The following is a 12,837-nucleotide window of genomic DNA, read 5'->3' as shown; positions in this document are numbered from 1 at the left end:
TTCCAGAAGTCCAGATGCCAACAACAAAACTTCTGAAGATGACGACCTGGACGACTGAGAATCTTCACAGACAGTTTATGAAACTGTGTTCATTTTAATTTTGTAAACCACTGTGTGCTTTTAAAAGGTTTGTATATTATACTTTCCCTTTTTTTCATGCATTGGTAAAACATTGATTCCATGCTGTGACTTGACATTTGATGCCAAGTTTAATTAAGACTGGATTAAAACTGTTATGACTGATTGCTGTGACACACAGACAGACAGACAGACAGACAGAAGCTATTTTATAGCTCTCTGCTGATTAACATTATTCAAACAGATGTATGGTTACATTTTCAGTCCAACACCTAAGCTATTTATTCAACTTTTTTAACATAATTCTATAAGTCTACTTCAATAAAAGTGGTGTTATGATGCACTGCTGTAACATGAACAACTTCTAAGCCTCTACCCATCAATCTATTGAGTTACTGTAACGGATTTTTCATAAACAATGCTGAAAACAGATATAGTGAGTCTTAAAAAATGCAACTTCATTCATTCACACAAAGTTGATAATGCTTCACTTTGAAAGTAAGAGCGAACAGACGATGACGCTGCATATGAGGGTTTTATGAAAGGCTCAGTGAATCCAATTGTTTGTCAGCATTAAATGGTCAGTGCAGTCATTAAGTGAACGAACACCAAAAATGCAATTCCAGTTACGCCTTCTCTCCCAAAAAAAACGCCTCCATTCTGTCATCCATGAAGTCGGAGGGAAAAAAAATGGCGTCATTTAAATATCATCAACCGAGAGAAAAGAGCATTTAACATGTTAAAGCAGGAACCCATTAAATCCCCATACTTGAATGAATGCATTTCCTATTTCTATAGCTCACTTTTATGCTGATTCTTGAAAAAAAAAAAAAAAAAAAAAATCTTTGTCGCTTTCAATTATGCAATTTCAAGCAAACCTTGCCTACGTCAAGAGCATGCTGATGTGGCAGCTGTCAGAGTAATCACTGACATTCTTCTCCTCTCTGCGGGTCCCACAGAAACTGAAATACCCGCCTCCCCCCCCTGGCTGTTTTGCATGGAGATCACATGGAGGATGAGCACACTGTGAGGCAGACTGCTGCTGCTGCTGCTGCTGCTGCTTGGCACTATGAAGAGCCCGGTTTCCTCGTCGCCTCCACACACCACACCCATAGCACACGCGTCCAACTCGACTCTGAGCCCTTTGAAGAAAAGCCACTGACAAAGAGCTTTTGTCTTTCCTCTCAATAACCCTTCCCTGGCTTATATACAGTACAGAACATTAGCATATTCTTCATATATTCCCACTGCTTTGTTTCATTTCTTTGAAGGCATGGACTTCCTACAATATGAAAACATTTCCACGAGTGTCATCATGTTCTGGTGCAGCCATTTCACGTCACTGTGCAAAATTACTGTTACTAAATCAATTACTTGTAAATAAAAATAAGCCATGGTCGAGATGTTGTGTAGTGTATTGTGATCACCTCTACGTGCAGCATGTCTAAACTATGCTAATCCCATACTGCACAGTGTACATTCAGATCCACTTCATTCAGCCAGGAATGCTTTAAATAGCGATACTCTGAGCTTGGCTGCTCTCAGTCTCATCTGCGACTCCTAAGAGGCTGACCGCATCTCACAGTGATTTCGTAAACACACGCTTTCCAAAAAATTCTTTTCATTCTTTTCATTCATCGCGTCAAATTGAGAGAACATGCTCAAAGTGACTTATTCTATTATCAGTCTGCATGCCAGACTGTTTGAGCCCTTTTAGGGTAAGTCGATGAGGAAAAGAAAGAAAGGGAAGGCATCCAAATGTAGACATTTTTTTTTACACAACGATATCTTTAAAAGGTTTAATTTGTGTTTGATTTTTGTTGATTGTCCCTCAAGATATAAAAAGAACAGCCATCGTTGTGAATTTTGAATGGACTGTCCCGGGCCACAACAGCTGTCGACCACCTTCACGTTTTATGAATACAGCCAGCCGATGGATGAGTTGATCATAAAAATGATCATTATCAGAGACCATGGAAAACATTTTAATGGAAACATTAAACTAAATTTAAATACAGGCTTTATCAAACGCTGCCAGCCACTATATTCATGATTCAAAATTTTATCTGCAAGCCACAAACTGTTTATACTATTGGTTTGGTGTTTTGTTTTGGTCTGTTGTGCCACTCATCTTCCGTAACACTTCCAGAGTTAGTCAAACACACCAGGCTGCAGCTATACACTGGAAATGGTGAAATTTACCAAACCTAAAAAGCCAATCTATCCCTCTACAAAACGTCTAGAATAGAGGAGAAGATATATGAGTGTCTGCAGTGGAGAAGTGTTAAAATAGACAGCTGGAAGTGGAGAGGAAGATGATATTTACATAAATAATGTATGATATATTGCATCGCTACTTGATATCTTGCTGTAGTGGAGCTGCACAAATTAATGAGGGAAGCTTGAGCGATGCCCATTCACGTTCAATACATAGACTGTATGCACCGTGTTCTTTATGTTGTAAATAAATGGAGAAATCCAGCACTTTTCACAGACATTTTGTTTTCTTCAGTTAAACAGATATCATGATGTATCGCTGAACGATTATCTAGCAATATATTGATTATCACAGAATCATTGTATTGTAATATTATTGGTATTGTGGACCATGTATCTTATCATAAAGTACCCTGTGATTCCCACCCCTGGTTTCCATGCTAAATGTAGCTGTACATATTTAAAGGTCCCATATTATACCCTGTTAACCCAAGTTAAACTAGGTCCTGGTGCCCTAATGAACATGTCTGTGTCATGCTTTAGTCAAAATATCATAAGGATGAAGCACAATAGCAGTTCAATAACCCTGCCAAAACAGCCTTTTTCAAAACGCTCGGTTTTGTGCCTGGTCATTTACATGTGAATGAGACCCAGGTAAACACACATCCACTGCTTCCAGGGGAGTGTCGTTCTAACTTACTATCCACAGCCATACTGTCGCCACTTATCACATATTGTCATGCACCGTCGTCCCAACCCCCGCTCCATATACCCCATAGTAATGTCCGTTTACCTGTTGTTACTGCGTTTCACCGTAATGCATAGTGAGTGACCACGATGCGCCGCGCGGCGCGGCGTGTATGTAAATTCCCATGCTAGAAAAAGACCCTGAACGCACCAGTGTTACTGCGGATGAAAGTGACGTGTGTGGGTCAACAACACGAGGAGAGAACGTGGAAACACAACAGAAAGGCAGCCTTTGGTTGAGAAGAAATGTAGGACAACATCTACATCTTTCTGCAGTGCTTTCAAACGCGTGCTCCTCATATCACCGATCCACACACGTCAGTCGCTAACTGCAGGCACGTAACTGGTGCGTTCAAGGTGTCCCTCCAGCATAGGAATTTACACACACGATCAACAACAGGGGCTTGTGAACATTTTTTTCATAAATGAAATATATCCACTGGACACACAAGTCCTCTGAGGCTAGAAGTTTGTGTAAAACACTGTGCTCTACTGTGCAGCCACTCTTCCTCCCTCGCCTGCAGTCTCGTATTTCACAGGGACAAGGGGGAGCTACGGTGGAGCTGTGAAGTACTCTGCCTGGCGGGGTGCCAACATTCACGGTGAAATGTACGCACTGTCGTCACTTGGTCGGGAGGTGTAAACATTGCGTGTTTTATCGCCTATACTTACACAAAGTGGAACCACAAAAACATGACTGAGTCTTGTTTTTTCACATTTTGGGGACTGGTATGGCCCCCTGAGTCCCAAATATAAGTACTAAAAGATTAAAAAGTTTATTTTGCACAATAGGGGACCTTTAACATATATGCCCTTTGAGGTATGGTTTATTCATTTATTTGATTTATTTGTAATTAAAGTAGCTTTGACAGAGCAGGAGGAAACAACTACTCTTACAACACCTGTACTGGTTTGCTTCTCACAGATCTAACGAGAAGCAGAGCCATCATCCTTGTCTGATTTTCAAACTAAGGGGCTTTCGTTTGAAGTCACACTGATCCTGAGTGAAAAAAAGTTAGAGGCAATGTATTTTACAGTGTTATGACAAGCGTGTTCCTGGAATGCTCAGCAAAGGCCAAACATAAGGTCAGGTGGAGCCTAAGACTGAGAAGACGTCGGCTAATTACCCAACGAAACAATGGAAACACGCACATACATTTATATTCCTCGAACCACACATTTGTCGATACCTATTGTGGAAAGAGTCAACACAGTTTCCTGGATGGCAGCGCTGCCTCTCCTCTAAATTAGGCTGTTACCGAGCAGACAGACCCAGAACAAGAGACAACCTCCCACATAAGGGAATCCCATGGGGTTTGTCTGGACCGATTAGCTGGGCTTCACTCTGCGTTCCCATCATTACGCTGTCTGGCCAAACACAGATCTGTCTCACAACACACTCGGGCACATGGCGGACACATCTGCTCCGAGGGGAGTTCATGACAACATCCACAGCACCTACTACAACACGGCAGTGTAATCCATGCTTGTAGCTCGTATTGTGTGTGATACGGAGGCTCTGGTAACAAATTAGGTGACAATAAACGGATTTGCTGATTTACCGTGTTGATACAATATAGCTGTCCAAAAATATGATCTAATTAGTTTTGACCACTACTAATACATGATGGATGTCCTTCTCTTAGTGAGACACAACAGATTGCTATAATTGGACAGCATTTGCAAATATTTCATTACTTTGAACATGACGTGGCTTTTGGTGCCAAATAGTACGTCAGAAACTGCTGATCAATATTTTGATTTCCATGCACACTCATCTAGAGTTTATAGAAAAAAAGATCCAGAGTGAAGCAGTTCTCAGGGTGAGTATGCTTGCTGATACACTCTTAGAAATAAGGGTTCCAAAAGGGTCCTTCAACAAGGGCTGAGGTTCTACCTGGAACCAAGGGTTCTTAATGGTTCCGGTAACAACCATTTTGAAGAACCCTTTAAAACCCCTTCCCTGAATAAAGAGTTTTAAAGGGGTTCCTGGTGGAACCCTCCAAAAGGGTTTCAGGTGGAACCTTTATAAAAAAAAAAAGGTTCTACCTGGAGCCAAAAAGGGTTCTCCTATGAGGACAAGCCGAAGAACCTTATATGGTTCTACTTAGCACTTTTATTTCTAAGAGTGTAAGTTAAAGAAGAACAGTGTTGTAATGTAACAAACTGCAAATACGTTGTTACTGGGCTTGAGTGCAAAATGCATGTATCTGTACTTTGTATTTCTAGCAACTTTTACTCTACTACATTTCCTGTAACTGTCTTTGTTACTCGTTACGACCAGATAAAATCAGAAGAAGAAGTGTTGGTAAAGGGCTGTATTTAGAAAGAGCTTTTCTCGTCTTGAGCTGCTTTACACTACAGTTTTGCCATTCACGCATTCACACCCTGCAACATGGGGTTTAGTGTCTTGGACCCATATAGACGAGCAGAGTCAGGAATTGAACCCACAGCCTTACAGTTGAAAGACAACTCGCCCTTCCAGTTGTCGGATACCGTTGCCCTCAACAGCACTTTCGCGTGTTTTATGGACAAAGCGGAGCTCCGCGAGACAACAATTCCAGGAATTTCGCGCATTGTGACGTCCCAATGAGCACGGAAGTCAACATCGCGTGTTTTATCTCCTGTATTTAGACTGAGGAGGACCACAAAAACATGAGTGGGTCATCGTTTTTTCACACATTTTGCTGACTGATAGGACCTCCAGAGTCCCAAATATAAGGATTTAAATGATTAAAAAGTTTATTTTGCATAATATGTGCATTTTATATCAGAAAAATACATTGGATACTTAAGTACAGTTAATGTCATATACTTTAAAGACTTTAGACTTAAGCAATATTACAAAAAAAGGGACTTCAACTTCTACCAAAATCATTTTCCAGTGAGATACTCAAGTGTCCCTTATAGGCACTTTATTCAAGACTGAAGAAGAATTACCATACTGGTTTGAAATGATTAAAAGTCAACACTTAATGGTGAGTGTCTATCTTTTTACATTAACTATAGACCGAATGACAGGCGGTGATTTCAAAGTAGCTCCAGACAAGCTTGCACTTTTTTTTTTTAGAGCCATAGGCAAATGTTTCCAGAAGAAAAGCTTTAATAATCTGGCTTCAATCCCAGTTGACAGTGAGGGGCTTACCAGACTATCACATGACCAACATACAATACATACAATCTAGCCCAGTGAGTTGTTGTTGTCGCTCCGTGGCTCATGAGCGACAGACACATTAGCGTTGCCATTAATTAGACGTGAATTTTGAGCTTTTCATTTGAGGCTACAGTCAGTCCTCCTGTCGCATCTATGTCAAAGACATCAGCAGTGTGGCAGCTGCGCTGTTCAGTCTCGCTCTGTACTCCTCAACGGTTATTGTGCTGATATTACTAGTTATTTTCGGATATCACGGGCTATGATATTGCACAGATGAACGTAATGCAAAACACTGTTAGAACCGTCAGACTCTGTTGAACTCCAGCCGCGGCTGCGGGTCTTTTCAAATTAAGAGCCGCAGCCGCACAGGTACTTTGCGGGTGCGGGTCTTTTCAAAATAAAAGAGCCGCACCCGCAAAGTTCCCCCCCGTCGATTAGTCGATTTTTGGTCGAAATTTCAGGGCTTTAGTCGACCAAGAGTTTCTTTGGTTGATTACGGCCCTAATCATTATACCACAGTATTTCAACAAACTTTATAAAAATTCACTTATTTTGTTTTTTGGTGGCAGAAGAACAAGAAAGTGGTTATATTTTTGAGAGGATAGATAGCGAGATAGGGAGCATTCAGTTCCATGGTCCAAACGTAATTTTTATTTCAACTGATTTTGTTTCCACCAATTGAGAAAAAATATCTTGTTCACTACAGTGTTGTTTTTGACAACCATCTTAGATTTAGTCTTAGTCTTAGTCTTTTGGACGAAAATGCTTATTAGTTTTAGTCACATTTTAGTCACTTCTATATGTGATAGTTTTAGTCGAGTTTTAGTCGACGAAAACTCAAAAGGGTTTCAGTCTAGTTTTAGTTGACGAAAACTCAAAAAGGATTTAGTCTAGTTTTAGTCGAAAAAAGAAGTATAGTCTTTTAACAAATGTATTTAGGTCAATAAGTATTGGAGATTGTTGTTGGGCAGTGTCGCACATAAGTTGTGAAAATAGCAGCAGATCTATAAGTTCAACACACTGTGAGCTTGCAGATTGGCTATTATTACACACAAAGAGATCACCACACTGTCACTGAATGTAAACATGGCTAAACATGCTGCTAAAGAAACACACACATAATGAATTGACGTTAGCGTAACAAAAGCTAACTTTAGCCACTACTCCTAACAACTGTGTCCAGTTATTGTCATGTCCCTAAATAATCCATCTGTCTGTTGTTTGCTAACACGTTAGCATAAAGATCGCTAGCTTAAAATGCTAACGACTCCACTTACATAAGTGTCAGGTTAGAAGAAGTCCCTCTGTGGGATTCCTTATCCATCCTCATTCAACGGTGAACACACACACACACACACACACACACACACACACACACACACACTCTGCAGAAGCAGTAGCGGGGGACGTGCATATTAAGTAGCCATGTGCTTTCTCCGTGACCGTCAGGGGATTGGCCGAAAAAACGAAATGTCGTGCGTTTTAAACGTCTGACAGACCACCCACTGACATTTTCGTCCATTGTCGTCTCGTCAACGAAAACTCACACAAGTCTCGTCATGTTTTCGTCATCAAAGAGTCATGTTTATCTCGTCACCGTCTCGTTATCGTCATGAAAAAAAGTGGCGTCAACGAAAAGATTTCGTCATCGTCATCGTTGACGAAAACAACACTGGTTCACTACAGTCGCTACAAGCTGAGAGAACCAAAACGGTAGACATCATTGTGCCCAAAACATTTTTGACACCAACACATTTTGAAGATAGCTATATTGATGAGAGCAGCTTTAAAGATCCATATCTAATCTTATCCATGCCAAGTTTACTACACAGTGGAAAAAAGAATCATGTTGACTAAAGTTTTGTATTTAATACAAAACTTTCAGGGAAATTAAAAACTTTCATTAGAACGGCAGTTTCAGTCCATTTAGCTACATTTATTCATTGGCCATTAAAACCATTTAGTGAGTAAAAAGCATGGAATGGAGTAACTATTGGGAAACAGAGGTAATAATTCCAAGGACGGAAGCCAGACAAAGACATAACAACTTTGTCTCCAGAAGAAGAAAAATCCCCAGGTTCCTGTTCACAATTCACAAAATGAACATGATAGATTAAGCCTCTCTTGTCCGTGAATGTTTTCTGTTTCAATGTGTTTATTTGTGCAGCGAGTATGAATGGACTGATGAGGCACTCGGGGCTTTCAGGAAATAATATAAGCAGGCCAGAGTGGGTAATGGTTTAGAACAATACGAGGATGCTAAATTTCTCAACTCCCACTGCTCTGAAACAGTCACAAGCTTTTCTCACCCTGAAAACACACTGTGACAGTCATTCATCAACATGCCTCTTACGAAGATAAAGCAGGGGAGAACGGAACTGACTGACTCACTCTCCGGCAGATTGGCAGGAATATCGTTCAACATGCAGATGCAGAAGTGAAAGATGACAAATGGTTTGTGTGTAAGGCGATTTGCCCTGTCACTGCAGTTTAGCTGCAATGTAACAAATCATAGCAAAATAGAAGTAATAATTAGTATAATAATTGTATCAAACCCAACTTACACATTACTTCATGTTCTCTACATTAGGTATGTTATGTTTGCACTGTTCTCGATACGTTTACATGCACAGTTTAATCAAGCTAAGGCCATAGTCCGACTAAGACAACTTGCTGTGCCAGAGTGTATGCAGAATGTCTATTTATTGGCCGTGATACGCTGTATCGCTCTATAATCTAGTAAGTATTGAATCAGTTTCCCATTGACCTTTACCTCACAGAAACACAAACGGCAAATGACGAGATGGATTGGTGATATGGATCATGCTTTGGTGCTGTATGTTTCGTACCTGTTGTACATGTTAATTGTGATACAAATTAGAGCAAGTGTGACGTTTGTGATTGCTGAGAAAGATGCCACCATACGATATCCAGCACAACAGTAGTGTAGTTTATACGTCGCCCCCCTTCTATTTCCGGGTCAAAAACCAGGAAGGAATTTTGGTGCATGCGCAGAACGCCAAGTCCGACTCCAGTCCGATTAAGCGCATACATGCAGGAGGAATCAGACTATGAATCGTATTATCCAGGTATGTTAGTCCAGACTAGCTCCATTTCAAAATCTGACTTTTAACATGCAAACTGACATCCAGGTTGCAGCCAGCTCAAGTCCAAACATAGTCAGCAAAGCTGTTGTGCACATTGTGTGTGATCTTTGTTCCCAGTTTCATTATTTTAAGTAGTGAGTTTCCTAAAATATTCCCTGCAAGATTGATCTCTTCTTTTCTCAAGAATAACCTTATTAGTCTTGCAAGATCTGGCCATGTGAGAGAATAATGAAGTTGATACCATGACATTTTATTCTCCTGATATCTGGTTCATTTTAAAAGTATGAAGACAATGAAAGAATTGAACAAAAGCTTTTGATCTAACTTTCATCTCGAAGAAAATGATAGTGAATTCAAATTGTTTCAGGAAATCAGTGCTGCTATTTAGACCTAGAATGTAGTGGTTCAAATGGAAAGTTAAGTGTTCAGTGAAATGACAATGTAATCCTTTTGTTAAGCTCATTACAGATGTTGAGAGAAGCAGCGAATGTTACCAGCCTGAAAGATTTTCTGCACACAATTTATTTAGTTTGTTCAATTTGGATGATTTCCATTCAATTTCCACCCATTTTATTCCAATAAACCAGTCTCTCCTGTCATCAGCCAGTCAGTGTGATTAAGAATAATTATGGCAATCAAGAAGAAATCATTTTCATTTAGATTATAGTTTAATTGTTGTGTTTGTTGCCCTGTCAAAGCTTTGACATGAAAGGTTTGTAAAAATGTGTTTCTTAAAAAAAGAGATGACGATTGGATGAATTTTGGTCAGTCAAATCTGGCAACGCAGTAATTATGTTGTAAGAATAAAATAGTGACTTGTCATTTTCTCTTGGGCAATGTATCATTTCACATCAGGACATATTGTTATTTCACAAAAATATATATTTATACACAGAATACAATAATCACTGTGATGAGATCTTCTTGCAAATTGTTGGAGACCATATTGGACAATTAACATTTTAATTAATATTTGGTAATTTAATCTTGAATGAATGTGCAGAGCGAATGTAAACTCAAAAACCTTCTACTTTAAACACAGGGCGGGTGAACTATGAGAACATTTTGATGTGAAATTACATTTGGTAGATCAAATTTATTTTCTTACATAACTGTGTAACAAAGTAACAAGTCATTTCAGTCATATCTAGTAATAATTTAGTAATATAACAATAATAATAATGTTTTTGGTTTTTTTCCATTGATATAACAATAATAATAATAATAATAATAATAATGTGACCTCTGAGTCCATACTGCAAACTCATGTAAGCTGGTGTTAGTAAGTCTGCTATACTGAGAAACAGAGAGATGAGTTATTTGATGTAAATATGCTTAGTCAGCATTTGTTGAACTAATGTGGCGAAGATTTGACTTTAGACATTTGTTCATGTTAAAAGTTTCAAAATTCCGCTTTAAAGTTCAATTCAACATCAACTAGTCGCTTATTAACATTCACATTAGGAGCATTTGTTGTCTCTTCAAAAGCACAACACACTACACTACACACACACACAAGTACGGCCGTGTTCTGTTGGTGATTTACTATTAGTAGGTAACTAAACCAATAACCATGTGTTGGAGTTCCGTCAACAATGTGATGCATTGAATTACAATACATCAACATGCGGTTGCAGCTGTGTCTGTGAGTTCACACACAAAAAAAAACGTTTTAATTAGCAGTTTCCTTTTGGTAGAAAAAGAAAATCCAGATGCAGATCACACCACGTTATCATTTTTGTTGACAGGCCTCTTTTTAAATTGGCCAGAAAAGACAGGTGTGTTTTTAACATAAAACATTTGAAGCTCTTTTTGCTGCTCTACAAATAGTATGCAGTGTAAAGATGATTCAGTGTGCATTATAGTCTGAGGTTGTATTTGCTTTATCTCATTAATGTCATCTGGTGAACAGCCCTGTTTGTAGATTTGTTGAATTTCCAAGATCCATATGAAGATTAGACTGTAAAACAGATGGGAATATAAGAAGACTACAGAGAATGACGGTCCAGCACTGAATCACCAAAACAGAAAAAGAAAAGCCCTATACAATATCGTCTTTCAGAGTCTTCCAGAAACACATGTCACGTGCTCACTTTTTCTTTCTGACACAAGCACTACCAGCTTTGTTGTTGCGCTTAACCATTATGTTTCCTTGTCTTGTAATGTTTATGTCTCCTGTGAGCCTAGCATATACATTTTGCCTCCCAACGCCAGTCAACTCTTTTCATATGAGGCAATCTATCAGCCCCTGACACTTCTCAACAGCAGCCTGTCCACAGCTGCAGCCCTGGGCTCAGCTACTGCTGCCTCATGAGACGTGTTTGCTGCTGTTTCCCACTCAAAAAAAAAAAAAAAAATAGAATAAAACATTTGTGCATAACAATTACAAAATCCTGTCAATAGTCCAAATTTGCACTCTGAGATTTGTTTTAAAAGCATTTAGGTTAATAAGGTCTCTATCTGTTTTAGGTTTCTGAGTCCAAATGTCATTAAAGGCTTCCATGCTAATGCAGTTCATAAATGTGTTGGTTCAACTCTGATTATTGAAAAAAAAAAGAAGAAAAAAAAGGGTAATTTCCTTTTTCTTCATGGACACATTATCTCCATCATACCTCATCATGTTTAATGCTGCCAGCATCATGAAAGATCATTCTGCTCAGAGAGAGTCAACTAGCAGAAGCAGCAGAAACAGCGGCGGCGGCAGAAGCCAGTCTGGATGAGATCTGAGCTGTGGACCAGACGCGGCCATGAAAGCTGAATTGAAAAGAGCTGCACTATTGGCAACAAAATCCAAGACTCTCTTTCAAATCAACATCTCTCGTCTACCAGTCACAGCAGCCCCACTGGGGAGACTTTAGGTCTCCGAGTTGAAATTGTGAAATAAATCCATTTTGAATGCTTTTTTCCCCCTCAATAGAAAAGGAAACTCATCATCAGGCAATGAACATACATCCTGCCACACTCTTCAGCTCCTTATAACACATACTCAAATGGGTTGTCTACTGGTAAAGAGAGGAGATCACGCTACACACAAGGTTGGATGATCAATTAAGCAATGGAGGAAATGATATCAAAGCCCAAGTCCTCTCAGTATTCCCTCATTTGCCAAGGGAAAATAAAAATCTGTACTAAATGAAAGTCTAAAGTTAAAGGGTTGGCATTATTGATCAATATCCATTTCCTTTCATTCAAAACTTAATGTAAATCAAATCACCTGAGAGGTCATTGAGAAAGAATATATCAATTTGTTTTGTGAACTGACAGAAAGCTCCATATGGTATACAAATATTTTTTCTTGTAGTCTTAAAATGGCTCATGCTGTCTTCACGTTCGTTCCAATTTCGTTGGCGGCGGAACCTCGCATTCTTGGTCTTAAGTCTTAATGTCCAACTCTTTCACATGCCGTCCTCGTAAAACTGTTATTACAAGCAGCCTTATTGCCTTGATAAGATGTAAGAATAACATTCTTTGGTTTCTCTAATAACTTCCACTCCTCAACAAAAACAACAAAAGCATATTTAAACATGTGTTGGC

General features: G+C 39.2%; 1 protein-coding gene across 1 annotated transcript in view; it reads right to left on the bottom strand.

The window, feature by feature from the left end:
• Positions 1-12,837, bottom strand: part of fbln2 (fibulin 2) — a gene marked incomplete at both ends in the record, with an annotated part of 65,545 nt that overhangs the window by 39,975 nt on the left and 12,733 nt on the right. The window lies entirely within an intron of this gene.

This window comes from Microchirus variegatus, assembly GCF_963457635.1.
Source record: "Microchirus variegatus genome assembly, chromosome: 7".
Taxonomy (NCBI): Eukaryota; Metazoa; Chordata; class Actinopteri; order Pleuronectiformes; family Soleidae; genus Microchirus; species Microchirus variegatus.
The sequence above is the reverse complement of the archived record's forward strand: the minus strand, read 5'-3'. Positions and strand labels throughout refer to the sequence as shown.